Raw genomic sequence first — 16676 nt, forward strand, 5'->3', positions numbered from 1 at the left:
ACGTTGTAACAGGAAGAAATAAAGTCAGATTATTAAGATTACTCCCTCGTCTTAGAATTAACAAGGCGGCATCTGATCCAATCAGAGCGAATTAATCACTCAGGGGTTACTGGCAAGGTCTCAGGTTGGCAAAGTCACTGAGAGTCGCCGCTTCCAGGAGTCCTGTAGGGCCCGAGGTCACACCGGCAGCACTAAACAAGCGCCCCTCGTTGACCTAGCAGCCCCACGCAGGTCATTATTTCACACAAAGCAATAATTTAGCGCGACATATTGATTGCTTTAAATGAACACGCTAAATGCCGTGTTGTGGAGTCGGAGCGCTGGTCTTTCCGGGGCTCTTATCTGGAGCCCCTCAGATGTAATCTCCACGGACGACTGACAAGCTGGATGGCCAATTTCCCGACTGGGAAGGTTCAGTATGTCCAAACCAGAGTGTCAGGGCTGTTCAGTCAGTAACCTCCCCGCAGCGCGCCGCACTAACATCTTCATTCCGGTTTGGCTAAATTTACTCGGTGGTCTGACTTGGGGAATTGGCCTCTTGAACGACGCGGTGCCGCTCACATGTTCCCCGCTCAGCCTGACCTCCTTTTTTTTCTGCTGCAGATGTCTGAAAGTGTTCCTTTTTTTTGAGCCTCGAATATAATTTTCATGCATATATCTATATATATCTATATATACAGGGAACTGGGTAATAACTTGTATGAAATTATGACATTTCATCATTACTTCCCAGACTGTTTTGACACCGTGGCATTTTAATTTATCCGTGATCGTCGGCAGCTACGGGCTGACTTCAACATTGCCAACACTGTAAAATAAGTCGATATGAACAAAGCACACAAAGACACTCTTTATTTTGCGACGTCCATGCAAAACCAAAATTACCTTCATTGTAATAGCATCCATGACGGTGGAATTTAAAATTCCCTGGCTTCACCATGTCAGTTAGTTGGACGACACTTGTCAAACTGCCAGTTGCTCATCACGAATAATCTTCTCTAGAATATAGGGGGGGGGGGATTTCCATATTGAACTGTCACTTCTCAGGGACAGATTTTCCATTTGTAAATGCATTGTGGCATACCACACATTATTCCTGAGCCACCGATTCACATTCTTCATGCAGCCATAGTCGTAAATAGCTTGAAAGACACGTTTTGTTTCTTCTCTGTTGCCCAGGCTGTGCAGTTCATCATCAACCTTCAGATGCACTTTATGTGAAGACTTAAGAATCTTTGTTTGCATGAACATATCCCCTATAATTGAAGGTAGTGCTTTCGATTACCATTCACGCTGTTCCTTGGACCGCAATCAGACAAATGCTAAGATGCACACTGACGCCACTAGCGCATGGACGTTTACCAAGGCCTTCTTTTAGCTTGCAGGTGGCTGCTTTTGAAAGCTTTTCATGTTCTGCAGGGGCTTTAAGTATGGAAGTACAGATTTAACTTAAGAAATGAGAGGACATTTGATCCAGTAATTAGTGTAATAAATAGCGGTGCTTTAAAAAAAAAGACAAACAAAAAAGACAAACAGCGCGGCCTGAACCAGGGGTGTCATCCTTACTCAGTTAAAAGTTAAACTGTTAGACTGTAATATACCTTGAAATACGAGGCCAACACTGCATGCTGTAGTATATCTTCGCACACGTTGCCATGCCAACAATACAGCACTTCACAACTTAACCATCATACCTCACTGAGCTCTTTCAAACCTTACCGGGCAATATTGTGCTTTTTCAAATGTCATGAATTGCGATCGTCTTGTTGATTGTAGCTTCTAGAGGGGATCATTTTGTATTTTTTTTCTAATAAACTAAACATTAGATACAAGTGACATCTCCACTTATCTACATTGTCAAGTGTGATTTTTATACAGCTTGTGAACTTAAACACATCCATGAAAGGAAAATGCCAGAGTAAAGTCTCAGCCAAGGCCTGAATCGCGAGCTGAATCCGTTCCGAGAGCATTATTTACCCGCTGGAAGACAAACAGCAGTGCAATGAATTATTTTCCAAGCTTCCTCGCCCGTTGAACCCTGTACAGATGTTTTCTGCAAGCCAAGACATCTTGTTAACGTTTGGCTGTTTTGGAAAATGCTGCCGGACTCGTTTTTTTTTTTTTTTTTTTCATTCAGAGTTGAAGTAGTTCTGCTGAAGTGTGATATTACTTGCGGCTAATTGCTCGTTGTGAAAGCCGAGTTAGAGCGATTGGACATTTAGTCGTGCGCATTCACGTCGGCTGACAGCGTCAGATCTGCCTTTCGCTTCTCACAGTCACGGGTGCCAGGCTGAGCGCCGTCTCCTGTCACTTCTGCAGCCCCATCCATCCATATTGCAACGCTGGTGTGCATGAACATCTGCTCACGAGCTGCGATTGTGTCGAATATAAAGATGAAGAGGTAAATTGCATGATGATGACATCAAGTTTTGTTTATTTATTTATTTATTTTCCCTTTCCCCTTGCTCATCCGCCTCAATATTCATAAGCCTTTTGCACACAGCGATCAGGCGTTTGTGGCCACGCAGCCTCTTTGCAGTGCCTGCTACAGTGTGCAGTGAATAAACTGTTGGAGGTGATCCAGCCTTGTATATGAATCTATATGCCTCGGGGTGAGCCGGCTAATATTCCACAGAAGAGATCATATGATCAAAGAAGTTCTCCCAGCATGCCTGTGGAATATAAGCGCAGTCAGCTCAAAGGCATCAGGTCGGCTAACAGCCACAGAGGGGCTTCGTGTGCGCTGCCGCGTCGATGTGGTGTCCTTGATTTTATAATGAGACAGTTTGGATGCATACATTTATTCATAGCTGGTGGGTGGACCTCATTATTGACATTGCAAGCAAAGCAAGTGAACGTAGGCCGAGCTTCGCGGATATCAGGGACAAATGTGGAACGTTGGCACATCATGCAGCTTTTGCCAGGAGCAGAGGTGGAGCCGCCTCACAAGTTACTGCGAGGAAAAGTATCTCAGCCACTCTCTGTCGAGGTCAGTCGAGGAGCTGCTTTTTTTTTTTGCATTTGAATTAATTTTTGATTGCGTTTTCAATGGTCTAATGCAGCCATGCATGCAATCACACATGAAATGTACAGTACCTCGGGGTGAATCTCGCAGCAGCGCGAAACAATTGTAGCTGCAGTTAAAACGCCATGAAAACCTACTCGGCAGTGGCGTTGCAGCAGAAACCATGCAAGGGCACTTAAATATACAGCGCATCTGCATTCAAAGTTTTCTCAGTTGCACACATACTTTTATTTATGCTTTTCTTTTTCCCATCAGCGGCAAACAGCGATGATGTCTAAATCATGGTAAACGGTGAAACATTGACGGGTCCAGAGTGATTCCAGTGAACATCCCACCAAGTTCATCCTTTAAAAACAAATCAGCAACCTGACATGAACAGTAAGATGTCCATTATTCCTTATTTCCACATCCAGGCTCGCACACAGCCAAATATGAAGCGCAAAAAAAGGCTTTATTTTATTTTCAAGCTGCACGCGGATAAGCCTGGAGGAAAAGAAAGATTGAAAAGGTCTTCCTCCAGTTCTCACCCGTTCTATTTATGCTGGAGCAACTCAATATGTCAGCTTCCTGAAAGGCAATGAGGTGTTAGGGTGTATTTTTCAAAACTGAGCACAACTTTGCAAGGAGAAATAAAATAGAAAAGCTGCTAGTTCATCACTGAGATGCACCCTAAAGCTCGCAGCAGGGCCACTAATGGCCTTAAAGAAAGCTCACATCTTTCCATTCCTGTATCTCTATCTTTTCCCTTCACAATCACACCCATATACCCCCCCCACCCCCACCCCTGCTTTTCATTCACTCTCGTGCATCATCTTTTACGCAAACCTCCACTTGTCTGCAGTTGTTTTTTCTTTCCCGGAGACGTCGTTCATCATCCTCCTCCCCGTCGTTTCCTCAAGCTGAGTTTTAAACTTATCCCGGCTGATGCTGAGCAGCCCGTTTCTCAGCCGGAGTGATAAGTATCTTTTGCATGCCTGGCACCGGCGGGCCCGACACCTCTCCCCGGGGCCGGCGGAGCTTTATTGATTCGCCCCTTTTCTTGATTGATTCAGGTGGGGCCGCGAACGGGAGGAGCGTCGCCGCCGCCGCCGCCGTCACACTCACACACACGCAGGCATCCACACTGGCACTGCCCAGAATGTCTAAGCTCCATGACAACAAATTGTTGTGTAGGATTTGGATTTGGATTCGCCCGGGCTTACACAACTGCAGAGCTGGCTCACACCAAAATACCGCGGCCCGTGCGATTCGGTCGGCTTCTGAAATTGCTTTTAGCTTTTCTTTTTTAAACTGCCACAGCAGATAGATTTCTCTCCTCCCCCCCCCCCCCCCCCCCCCCCCCCCCCGCTACGAAAGCATGATTGTAGTGTTTGTGGTACGTTTGGTCTTTTCCATCTATCAAGTGAACTATTTGCACATTTGGCACAGATCCAAGTTGGCCCACCCACAGCAAGAGAATAATTACACCAACAGCCCAACCTGCACCAGTCCAGACGTGAGGATATGCGATGCACAACCCAGACATGCTTCTAACCCCCCCCCCCGTGAATTATTTAGAGTTGCACTTCCGAGGACATGGGCCCAGGTGAATATTTCATGCAACTTATTTGCCCCCTGTAATAGGTTTGACTTAAGGCTGCCTCTGGGGCGCGTTGCCAATTGGACAGCTCACCTTTCTTTCGCCAAAGTGAGAAGTCGGCGAGGGCAGGAGGAGTTTGATGTGTCAAAGCAGCTCAACCAGGCTGAGCCACTGCTGAACAATCACGCCTGCTGTGTTCTAAAGACATGGGGTTTCATTAAGAATCAGCCTGCAGTAAAACCTCTGACTAATGTGCTTTTTATGCTATAAATAATGACAAAAATGTCACAGGTTGTCACCTGCAGCCATTGTGCAGATTAAAAAGGCTATGCATTCATGATAGATTGAATTGTGACATGCCTGGTGGTTGCATTGACTGCAGTCTGCTGTCAATTCAACACAACTGGCTGAGCTTTCCTTATTTTTTTTATACATTTTAAATTCCTTCCAAAGATCAAAATATCTGATATCATGAAGCTAAATTTAAAAAAAGCAGTTTTCCTCTAAAGCATTAGTTTAGCAGGACTCATGGTGGATAGGCATTAGTTGCAATTAGTCCCGTATGCCAACAATCATTCCTTTGTGATCGTGTCGCAGCTGCACACCTCTTACTACGACACCGACAATAATCCTGCCAACTTCTCTCGGGTAAAAGATTCCCCACAGTTGGTACACGACAGCCACAGGCCACGTTAATTAGCAGTATTTCTTTTTCTCCAGCACAAAGAAATGGAGAAATCGTGTTGACATTTTGACAAACGGCGCATCGATCCGAGAACTTGGATTCCCTTGTTACAGTCCTGTTTTAACCATAAACGCTGAAGGTTAAGGGACTTTGCAGGAATTAGTTGAGTTTGTTTTTATGCTTTCTGAGTGACAGGCTGAGGCTCCCCCAACAGAATTTCTCTCGTGGCTGACACTTCGCTGGCTGCACATGTACAAATTACACATACAATGTTTTTGTGAAGCAGCTTGGATGGGAACGCTGTGGGGGGAAAAGCCACATTCATCCATCTTTTAAACTGTGTGGGCTAGCGTAATCCAGCCGTGGGTATGACTCCGGGAGCATTGTGTTCCAGCACTGATGACAAGCGCCTACGGTCACAGAGGGGTGGAACAAGAAAAAAAGAAAAAAAGAAAAATGAAGAGAATGGCAACAACAGCATGTGACATGCAGTGTCAGGCTGCAGATCAAATGCGTTCACAGGACAAGGTCGTCCACAGGTTGTTCTAAAGAAGACGGGAGAATATTGCATTGATAATCGAACTGAGCAACAATGATAATAAAAATAACAAAGACTGTGTCTTTAGCTTGACGGCGCTCCCACTGCGGGTCCCAATTGGTTCCCATTAGTACCTTTATTTATTTATTTTTTCAAAAAGGTGACTCATCATGTCAGTTTTTCCATTTCTTTTATACTTTTTTGTTCTCTTTTTTCTTAATGGAAGCCATCATCAGTTTTGCAGTTGCGTGTATTAGATATGGGAATGGCTTGTCCATAAAACATAAGAGGAAAATCATTCGCTCTCTGTCATTCAAAAGGTCAGCCTTCTGTACGGCGTCAATACATGAATTGTTTTGCAATGGTTTGAAGCCAGTTTGATGACATTATAGCTTAAATTGAAAAGTGTTTGTCATCATTTTCAACAACTTCCTCTTCTTCAATATAAAAAGGAAGTACTTTGTCCTTGGATTCAGCAGGATCACAATGTCTCAGGGTAAATGATGTCCGAATGGCCGGAGTTCATCAGCACCGTGAGCTGAGCTGCTGCAGTTTTTGTTTTTGTTGTGTGTGACACAGCAGTGTACGTACATGGTATTTGGTGAGCAGCAGCAGTAGAGTTGTACACAATGGACTTACTGACTAATATTTGTTATTGTTGGAGGGATTGTCAGTTACACATCAATAATATTTGAGATAAGAATGTGGCCATTTTTTGTTATCCGAGGAGATTTTAACAAGCAAAAAACTGCATTTTAACAGAATCTATTATGATACACGTGCAAGAAGCTGATAGATGGTACACGACATGTTTTAGATACCATCGTTGCCTGCAAAAGTTCTGCAGTTATTCATTTTCAAGGGCAAGAAAAACAAGGCAGGCTTAGTGTGTGCCCATAAACCTGGATAGAATTAGTTTTTTTCACCCAGAGAGCATTGAGGCAGATCAGAGGCAAAGTAATCTGTGGTAACCTATTTGAAAATCCGGTCCAAAACAACAGCCTTTTCGCAGATACAACTTTGTTTGATCACAAACCCGACCCGCCCTCCTTCAGTATCAGCACCCGTCCTGTGTTTGATTGTTAGACGCTCGATGCCGCAGCGTGATTTCAGGGTGGAAGCGGTGTTTATTTTCGCCCTGGGAGGAAGCCATGATTGTGGTCCAGTATTCCTCCAAAGCTGAACCAACCGAGCTTATCATCAGCTCCTGCTGGCTGAGGCATGTGCATACATACTGTATACATGCAGACATCCACCCAGCTTTATCAGTGCAGCGCCGGCCAGCCGGCCCAACCCACTCCGCTTTCATTAACACCCTAATTAAGTTTTCATGAAGTCCATTTGCTTCTTGTTTAATTAACTGACCGTCCCCCTGTGTGCCAACTCCAGCCAGACCTGAGAGGATTGAAGTGGAGGAACCAACCAAAACAAACTCCCATATATGGAGCCACATGGGGTGCCAACTGAGGTTTGTGGGTTCTACCCTGACCTTAACCGAGTTTGTAATGAAGTGAGTTTTGTGTAACATTCATAATTTAGTCCCTCAAGTTGAGCTGCTTCCCTCCAGTGCTGACAAGTAATGAAGTTTTTATTATTTATGGCGTCACAACGACGCGGCAAAGTTGTTGATGCACACTTTGGTCACAAGTTAGTGCTAAAAGTATAATTTCTGCCTTCCCCTTGAAGACGTGTCGGGGATGATGTGTTTTCAGTCTTTATAGACTGAAATCATAATCGCGGGGAGCCATTAGGTGAACCCACAGGATCTGTCACCGGCCTCGTCGTGTCATATCGAGGATGCAGGTGAAGTTTGACCCCCCCCCCCCCCCAGTCAGAGCCACGATCGGCCACCCTTTATCCTTCCAAGGGATGAAAGAGACCGCCAGGAGCCAGCAGCGTGTGGAAATTAAAAAGCCCCATACCCCCCCCCCATCTCAACCCCTTCCCACCATCAACCTCCGACACTTCTTTGCCCCTCCTTTGTTAGCTATGCTGGAGTTTTTAATCAGATAAGGCCGATGGGAAATGCAGATCCCCTTCATGCCAATCCTCCCGCCTCATCGTGATGGCAGATGGTTTCCATGGCAACATCGGGGGGGGGGGGGGGGGGGGGGTCGGCGAGTGGCGAGAGTCACTGTAATTATGACTGATCTAAAGGAGATCTACGGGGGGGGGGGGGGGTGAAAACCTCTCGCTGCAGTCTGACTAGCCTTTCTGAAAGACAGAGGAATGAGAGGGTGGTGGTGGGGGGTGGGGTGGGGATGGGGGGGGGGGGGGTGCGGGGGTATATCGAGCGACGTGGTTGGCGGGTCTGTTGGTCTATTATTAGAGCCTTTTGTGCTTCTGCACTTTGTGGCTGTTTATTCAACTTTGCTGCTGCATATTTATCCTGTCTGCGGCGGAAGAAAAGCTACCTTTTTAAAAACGTTGACATTTTGTTCAATCTATAACCAGTCGAGAGGCTTATTGCACCTGTAAAGGGCTAAAACATTGGCACAATGCACCTTTCTCCTGCTTCCTCCCTCCTCACTGAAGACTCCCAACAGGCTGCCCTGCTTGTATTTCTGTCACTGTAAACTGCTCAGTTGTCTTTGAAGTCTCACCTCAAACCTTTTGAAGTCAAAGTTGGTCGTTGCGGCTTGCGTTAGAGCCGCGCCAAAGTTAAATAGTTCATGATCGAAACCTGTCAAGTGATGAGTCCACAGTGTGTCTTGTTGTGTTTCTCTCATTGTGACGTCCTGCACCACCAGCCTCATGAAAACTGCTTTCCGATGCTGGGAACAACCGCTGGTCTCGAGAAAGCAACCCGTACTTAATCCATTCGCTGAGGGGAAGGCAGTAACATCATATAGCTTTAATCTTTCTTTGTTTGGTTGGTTCACATATGCAGCAAACGTACAAGAAGTGACATTCATTCCTGTACTGAAGGAATTTAGTATTCCATAACATTCTTTAATATTTGCAATCTAATTGTTTGGCTCTAAACTCCAAAGTTGGTGAAAGAAATGACATATCTTAAATGTCATACTGTATATATTAAAAAAAACATTTCCACTTTGTTTTTGTGCAGGGTGTGAACTCGGCTTACCTTTTGAAACCTTTTGAGTCAAGTATGCAAAACAAAGCTAATTGAAGCAGCAACGAGCCTTTTGGGCATGAAATATCAACTTGTAGCAACTAATGATTTCATGTATGACCAAACGAGCAGCACCGAGAGTACAGTATTGGATCTCATTGAGTAAGTGCCTGATCAAAGCCTAATGCATTTCTCATGCCGTTTTAAGACATACGTTCACTGTAAATTTTACATGTGGAGAAACGTAACGCAATGGTGTCCTGACTCATTAGCCGGACCCCCGACTGACTGACATCACAGTGAAACATCGACCTCATTACCTTGGAAATCAGGATGGATCGCAGCCAAGCTTCACCTTACCGCCGCGTGAACGAGAAAGTGCACAAAAGTAAATGATCAAGCACCCGCCGTGAAGCGAAAATAAATGCTGACATGGTTGTGCTGTGGCAGATGGCCATCAGAAAACAAAACAAAACAAAAAAAAAACTAAACAAAAAAGAAAGAAAGTGTATCATCAAAATTGATTTACAAAAATTGGGAATCAAAAGAGCGCATGAGTGTTTGATCCCACGAGCCTGAGTTGTTATAAACTTAACTTCAGAGAGCAGATGGTACAGCAGAGCAGAGTGAGGGGAGCAACTTTGGAAATTTAATATGTGTTGCCGCACCCCTTTTCAATCTTTGTCCTGTCTGGTACAGCTGTGTACAATCTGAAAGCCAAAACAATCCGATTGCGTTCCATATTTATTCTTTAAATCCCCGAGGACACATTGATTGCTTAATGAAATCCAAACCCACAAGGCACAAGATGTCCTGTGTTTTAGCAATTTTATCCAGGAGGAGAGTATTCAGCATCGAGAAAAGGGAGCAATTTAGCGCCCATAAATCATCACATTCATTTCGAAATAGTATTAGAGTAAAGGGGATCAATAATGAGAAGTTGGCAGGCTCCATCAGTCGAGGCATTAGATTTGACACGACGTACCACAAGGTCGAGTTTCTCCTCCAACTTTGACGGATAGCGGGAGGCTGATTCCAGCAACATTGGCGGAGCTGCTCTTGTTATCATTATGAACTAATGAATTCTTTTTTTTTATTCCCTTGTTTTCCTTACTTATTTTGAGTGAAAAAAGAGGAAGGAGAAAAATAGAAAAAAGGAAATAAAAAGAAAAAGGAAACAAAATGACCCGGTTCAGTTACTTCTTTAATTCCCTCCATTAAAAGTGATGTTTTCTCCTCCCTCCATCCTAGTACTTACTTCATCCATTCATACTTTGTCTATCAATCTTTCCTTCATCCCTCCATTTGTTCTTCAGCCATCCAGTCGGCTCTCGACTGACCCTTTATCTCTGACGGTCTCTTGGTTCATTCAGGATCAGGGTTGGAGACCACTACACACTTCACCACTAATACTGGATAGTTCTGCTTTAAATGGGGTGTTTAGCTTCACCACACTGACTCATCACGACTTCGTCCACCAACTCACCTTGAACTCGTCACAAGAACACAAATCGTACGCCAGTGAGATTTGGAATTGGTCGTGGAAATTGCAACACGAGGCCACGGCTCCTCTCTGTGTGGCAGAAATTATCTAATCATGCATAAAAAAACATTTCCAACATTGAATTTTTTGAAATATGCAGTAATGACAAACCTGTTTTTTTCATGGCCGGTGTGAGAGTGAACTGTATTGGAGCAGAGACTGGGTTTTAAAAATGTGCAAAAACATCATTGCTGCCAGCATATCTTACATATGCTGATATTATTTGCGGGCACATATAGTACCAAGAGGTACACAAAGCCAATTTAACTTGGGTGAATGCTGTTGGGGGTGTGAGTAACGAATAGCATCCTACCTTGAAAAGGTTACCGTAACAAAAAATAGCCCAAGCTCCACGTCGGTGGAAAATTCCTCGGTGTTTCCTCCTGTTCCCTCACGGCCAGAGCTGCTTGTTTGCTGTGTTCTTTTCCTGTTAGCCTTCTTGTAGCGTCTCACGCAGGTGTACACGGTTCTTTGTACGAGACAAACTCAAGTGTTGACACTGTTTAGTTGCTCTATTGCAAATGTTTCTGTCACAGTATTTGTCGAAAAATGCATTCAAACTTGGCAAAACACAAAAGAAGCTGCGCCTGGAAAGTCTTTTTCACCATCAGGTGGCAGAAAACGAGCTCATTAAGAAGCTGCGAATAGACGCTATGACGACGAATCCTACAAGTTCTGGCGCAGCCACGTTTTCTGCTTTGAGAGCTTCAATTATCGCTCAACATGGGACATCAATTTCCAGGAGAGATCTGAAATAGCTGCAGCTTGTTCCACAACGTGCAAATTGCATTAAAAATGAAACTAATGTTAGTCATTTTAAAGTCCCAGCTCTTCTTTATCACAATCAATACTCGCACCATTATAGAAATCAATCTTCCAGTGTGTGTGTGTGTGTGTGTGTGTGTGTGTGTGTGTGTGTGTGTGTGTGTGTGTGTGTGTGTGTGTGTGTGTGTGTGTGTGTGTGTGTGTGTGTGTGTGTGTGTGTGTGTGTGTGTGTGTGTGTGTGTGTGTCGCACCAAACGAGCAGATCTGACACGTGATAAATTGTAAGCATGTGCACTCAGTTTCATCTCACCTATGGGCATCGTTTCCAGTCGATATTGGCTCCAAGCGTGATTCTGAGGACCGTATGTAACTCACCCCCTCGATCCCAGAGACCTCGAACCTGAGTAATGAAACATGTGTTTGTGTCTCGCTGGATTGTGTCCCACGTATGAATTATGTAGGCTGACTGCAGGCGGTGCGATTCCATAGCACAATCATTCGTGTCACATTTTATGATGAGATGCAGAATTTATATTCACTCGATTGGATCCGTTTTTATCTCTTGCTGATTAAAAAAAAACAACAACAAAAAACAATCGTATTACAATGTAATTCATGTAACCAGACCCATGTTTTGTGCATCTTTCAGTTTCCATTTAACTCCTCATTAAGTATAATGGAATTTGTTTTGGCTCAGTATAAAGTAGCTAAACTGTAATTAGAGGGATAAAGTATTTTGCAACGACAAATGCTAAATGCAAGCTTTAAACTTAAAGGCAAAAGTTAATCCCGCAATCTGCAGTTACTCTCGGGGGTTTTGACCTACAGAAAATGGATTTCTCTTGAAAAGATGCCCACGGGAGTTGAGGGAGCTCCCTGTGCTTTCTGCGCTGCATATTTTTACATGAACATTTAATCAGCAGTGGGATAATTTCTCTGAGGACGCCATTTTCCTCCTCCAACACAGCCGGCTGAGGAGAACTGTGAGCGAGCGGCGTCCTTGATGTGTCTCGAGCTGGATCAGAATGCTGAGCCAGCCTCATGCATGAAGAAGAGGCACATGTATGCAAACGCTGATGTATGCGTGTTGTATGTCTCTGGATGGAGCCTTGAATCTACGCTGAAATGATCAGATCCAGGGATGAGGAGCAGGCTGCACAATCACTGACTCAGGCGTGAAGCAAGGCTGTGTGAGAGGCAGGTGCTCTGCCCACTGCTCCATATCAAAAAGACTTGTAGTTGAGACTTGTGTAATGAATAAGCAAGCAGTTCCTTTCAAATCAACTTGAAACGCTCGTGTCCAGCAAAGACATCATTTGAAGCTGGGTTTGTTTGACTATTTAAACTCAAGGTCAAAGAGGATCTTCATGGACGCGCTGGCCGGTCATTTTACGGACTCTATCAGGAATTCACTAAAAGCGAATCATAAGGAGGAAATGCGCAAAAGAAATCATTTGACTGGTCGAACAAAACGGCAAGCAACTCAAAAGAGTTTACCAAGAATCCTTTCCATCATAGCTTATCGCATACACAACATGAGATGTAAATATTATGTAATTTATTTAAAAAATATATGTATATCATCCAAGATCATCCATGAAAATGTGACTATATCTCACTGAAATCTTGGTTATTAGGTGATTCCACCAAACCTGAGTCGCTCGACGAATCAACTGCACCAAATTTATCCTTTCTAGTCTCTGTCTTCCACTTTTATTGAGACTTTCCGTCTTAATATTGAACACCAACGTTTCACAATGAGCTGTGAAACGACGTTTTCACTAAAAAAATTCATTTTGTTGCGCTGAATTAGCTTAAGGAGACTGCAGGGTTCATACGGATGTTATACTTCATACTCCAAAGAGGATAAAACTGTTTTTTCGTTCGGGATCTTTTGTATTACCAAGTACAGTTTTGTCATTTTGACTCTGATTGGTATGTATGGTGACTTTCACATCCGCCCCCGCAGGTTAAACTCTAATAACTTTGACGACCCTTTCATATTTCACTCGGCATCATCGTCAAGCAAAAATTACAGTTTAGTCACTACCTCAGCTGACATTCCCATGAGACGTAGCAGCAGAGGATCTGATATTGTTGTTGTGAAGCTCGGCTCATAGCCAACCCTCAGGATGGAGCTCGCGATACATTGACAGCTCTGACAGGTTTATAAGCTTTGGTTTGTCGGACAAGTATTGCAGTAGCATTATCTATTTTTTTTTCCTAATGCATTCCTTACAGGCCTGTTAAAATGCCCATGCCTTGGTGGATTTTGCCGGGACACACAACGGAGTGTGCATAATATACACAGACGGCAACTATTGTTGTTTGTCCGTCTGCTGACGTCCCAAAATATCCTCCCCGTTCTCCACATAACTGTCCAGCTGGCCGTCTTTCAGTGAGAAACAACAATCGTCCACAGGGGCACGCAGATGTCCACCCTCTGCTTTGACAGGCCAATAACTTGATGGTGCATAAAGTCCAAAGTTCAGCCCAACAGAGTGAGCAGCAGTTGAGTGGATTTGCTTCATTAGAACATCCTCTTTCTCTCAGACTTGACTGAAATGCTTCGCTCGCTGCTCACATCCTGTAACTGATGCGTCTGCCTCCCAATCACCGCCTGTTGGGCTTGTTGTTCGGTGCATTAAGGGACGCGTTCGGTCGGAAATAAAAGCCGAAAGTAGCCATTTTACCTGCCAGACTAATCAGCTGGATTGACTACCAGATGTTAAGTTGGTGCTTTGTCATTATAATGTTTTTAAAAGGAGATAACAGGACATCCAATAACTATGACTATAAAATGATCCCAAACTGTCTGGTGCAATGTGGAGCGCCCACACTGGATAAGCAAGCACTTTAAAATCCTGCACTGATTTAAATGCCCCTTGTGTTTGTTGGATTAAAAAAAAAGCCATTGGGTTTGGAAGTTGTTGTTGTTGTTTTTTTTGTTATACACCTCTGCCTCAACATTGGAAAATTGATGCCGGTGAAATATATTTCTCTACTCTTATGGCATGTAGGGATTTTGGACTCTCTCATCTATGTATCTCAATAAAAGAGGTGGCTATGTCTCAGTAGCTTCCTTCCCATTTTCACTCCATTCCAAGTGTCCCTGAGCAAAACACTGAATCCCACATTGCTCCCAATGGAGGTTGAGCAGCTCGCGTGGCGGCCATTGGTGTGTGAGAGCTTCCTTGTGAAGAGTTTCAGTCGAGAAAAGGAGAGTCTATTATCCATTTCCCAGGAAGCTGAACCATTGGTAGAGACATCCTGGTTTCACGCTCTTGGATCCCAAATGTTTCAGTCAATGAATACTGTCTGCTCATTTGAAATGGTAGGAACACCACATTCCAAACGTGTGCAGCAGGAATACCTTCAGTCCAATGGAAAATGTGGAGTTCAATAGACAGAGGAGCCATTAGGTTAACATGGAGGCTTTAGGCACATCTTAATACGATGCAACAGGTATCACAGCAGCCATTCACCCGACTTCTGCTCCTTTCTTGAAGACAATTTCTGGTGTTCCTCAATAATAGTGGGACTGTTCTGAGAAGTTGATTGATGTCACACGCCCGTGAGGACCAGCACAATGTTAATTTAATGGTAGCATAGCTCAGTTTTGCGCGTTCAAGAGGAGGTGCAGCGTTGCATACTACACAACATGTGACGGTCAGCGTTTGGCCAAAATATTGTTTCAGGTTGAAAGTAACATCAGAATTTGTCGGGTTTATTTGACAATGCATGTTGGCATTCATGGCTCTCGTTTCAATTTGCGGTTGTGTTTGTGTTCCGAGTCTGGCGGGATGTTTGGAATTCCACAAGCAACAGGAAATAATCTCGTCAAACGATTCCTCAGCTCCCTTCTTCCAAACAGTAAACTCCATTACGTTTGACCAAATACCAGTCTACTCTGTTTATATGGACACCAAGGTGCCCCCCCCCCCCACAAGTTATCAACTCCCTGCTGCGTTTCTAAATAACATTACGCTCAGCCCATTGGAAAACAGACTTAATGGAACCATTCATATTGAAATGTATTCTGGCATTCACCTGCGCTAACTAGGTCTCCAGGCTTTCCTGCATCTTGTGGATTTAGTCGGTTAGTGGAGCAGAGAGTGAGGAAACGAGGCTATTTGCATCGAGAACATGGCAAACTTTCCTCACACTCAATGACAGAGCCAGGGGTAAAGAAGAAGACTCCTCTGGCTAAATATAGCCGCGTCCTCCTCGACCTACACCGCTCCTTCATCCCCTAACAAGCTGCGGAGGAACAAGCAGTGATAATAAACCCCGTAATGCTGTTAAAGTCGGAGAAGTTGGCGCCATTACGCGTGGTCGCATTACTCTTATTAACCCCCAACAGCAAGGATTAATCACAGTACAAGTGAAACTTTGCCTCGTGCACGTGGCCACACGCAACCACGCGAGCACACGCACGAGTGCCTTCACGCCGGTCGGGGCAAATAGTTGTGAGGTGCGGTGATTAGTCTTGTCATTTAGATGGAAAAGATCGTAATGATTTCATAATTTTGACCTTGGCTGGAGGCTTGATTATACACATGGTTCTAATGTGCTGAGGCAAATGATGATTGATATCAATAATGACTCCTGCCAATCAGGGCTCGTAGTCGCCCCGGGATCCAGGTGGCCGGAGTCGCGCCGCAGCCAAACATGCGATCGCACACACACACATCAGTGTACAAGAAACACAGTACGACCTGCAGACGTCGGTCTGACCCACATTGATATTATGTACATCACATTATTGCTCGTTTAAAACACGCATATCTCCCCACCGTCTGTAATACAAAGGAAACTGTCTTTACTCAGCAGCGCGTGAAGTTTGCCAAAGGGCTGTAACTGTTGTTGACGGGGTCAGGGGTCGCCTCTGAACACACACATTACCACAATCCAGCAACGTTCAAACCACTTTCTTCCTCCCTCCTCATCGACATAAACTCCCACCCTGCTATCGACATACTACACATGACTGTGTTGTATTTGGCGCTACAGAAGTTGAATGGACTGAGACAGTTGATTCAGTTTGCCCATATGCTAAAAACAGCATGTCGACCATGAAAAGCATTGATTTTGTCTTGTGGAGGATCAGAAAGCTTCTTTCTCCCTCGTCTCTGTCAGGCTGCTTGAGCCGTTTTGCACCCGTTAAAAATTATTCCTGCATTTTTATTGTCTCCTGGCCATTTTCTGTATCCTTTTCTGATGTCTGTCCTTTATTCAAATGGTTTTATAAGTGGCTGTTTTTCTACTTTGCAAAATATGTAAGAAGTCGCTCTCTCTCTCTCTCTCTCTCTTTTTTTTTTTTTTTTTCACCAAGAGGTTGGAGGCAGAAACAATGTGAAGCAACAGAATTGTTCCATTATTTTTTCTCACTCTCTCTCCGTCTGAAGTTGTCGAAAAATAAAAAGCAACACGTCGGAACATGAAAGGTGCGCCGAGTGGCGGCG

The sequence above is a fragment of the Blennius ocellaris genome (genome assembly GCF_963422515.1).
Source record: "Blennius ocellaris genome assembly, chromosome: 24".
NCBI classification, from domain to species: Eukaryota; Metazoa; Chordata; class Actinopteri; order Blenniiformes; family Blenniidae; genus Blennius; species Blennius ocellaris.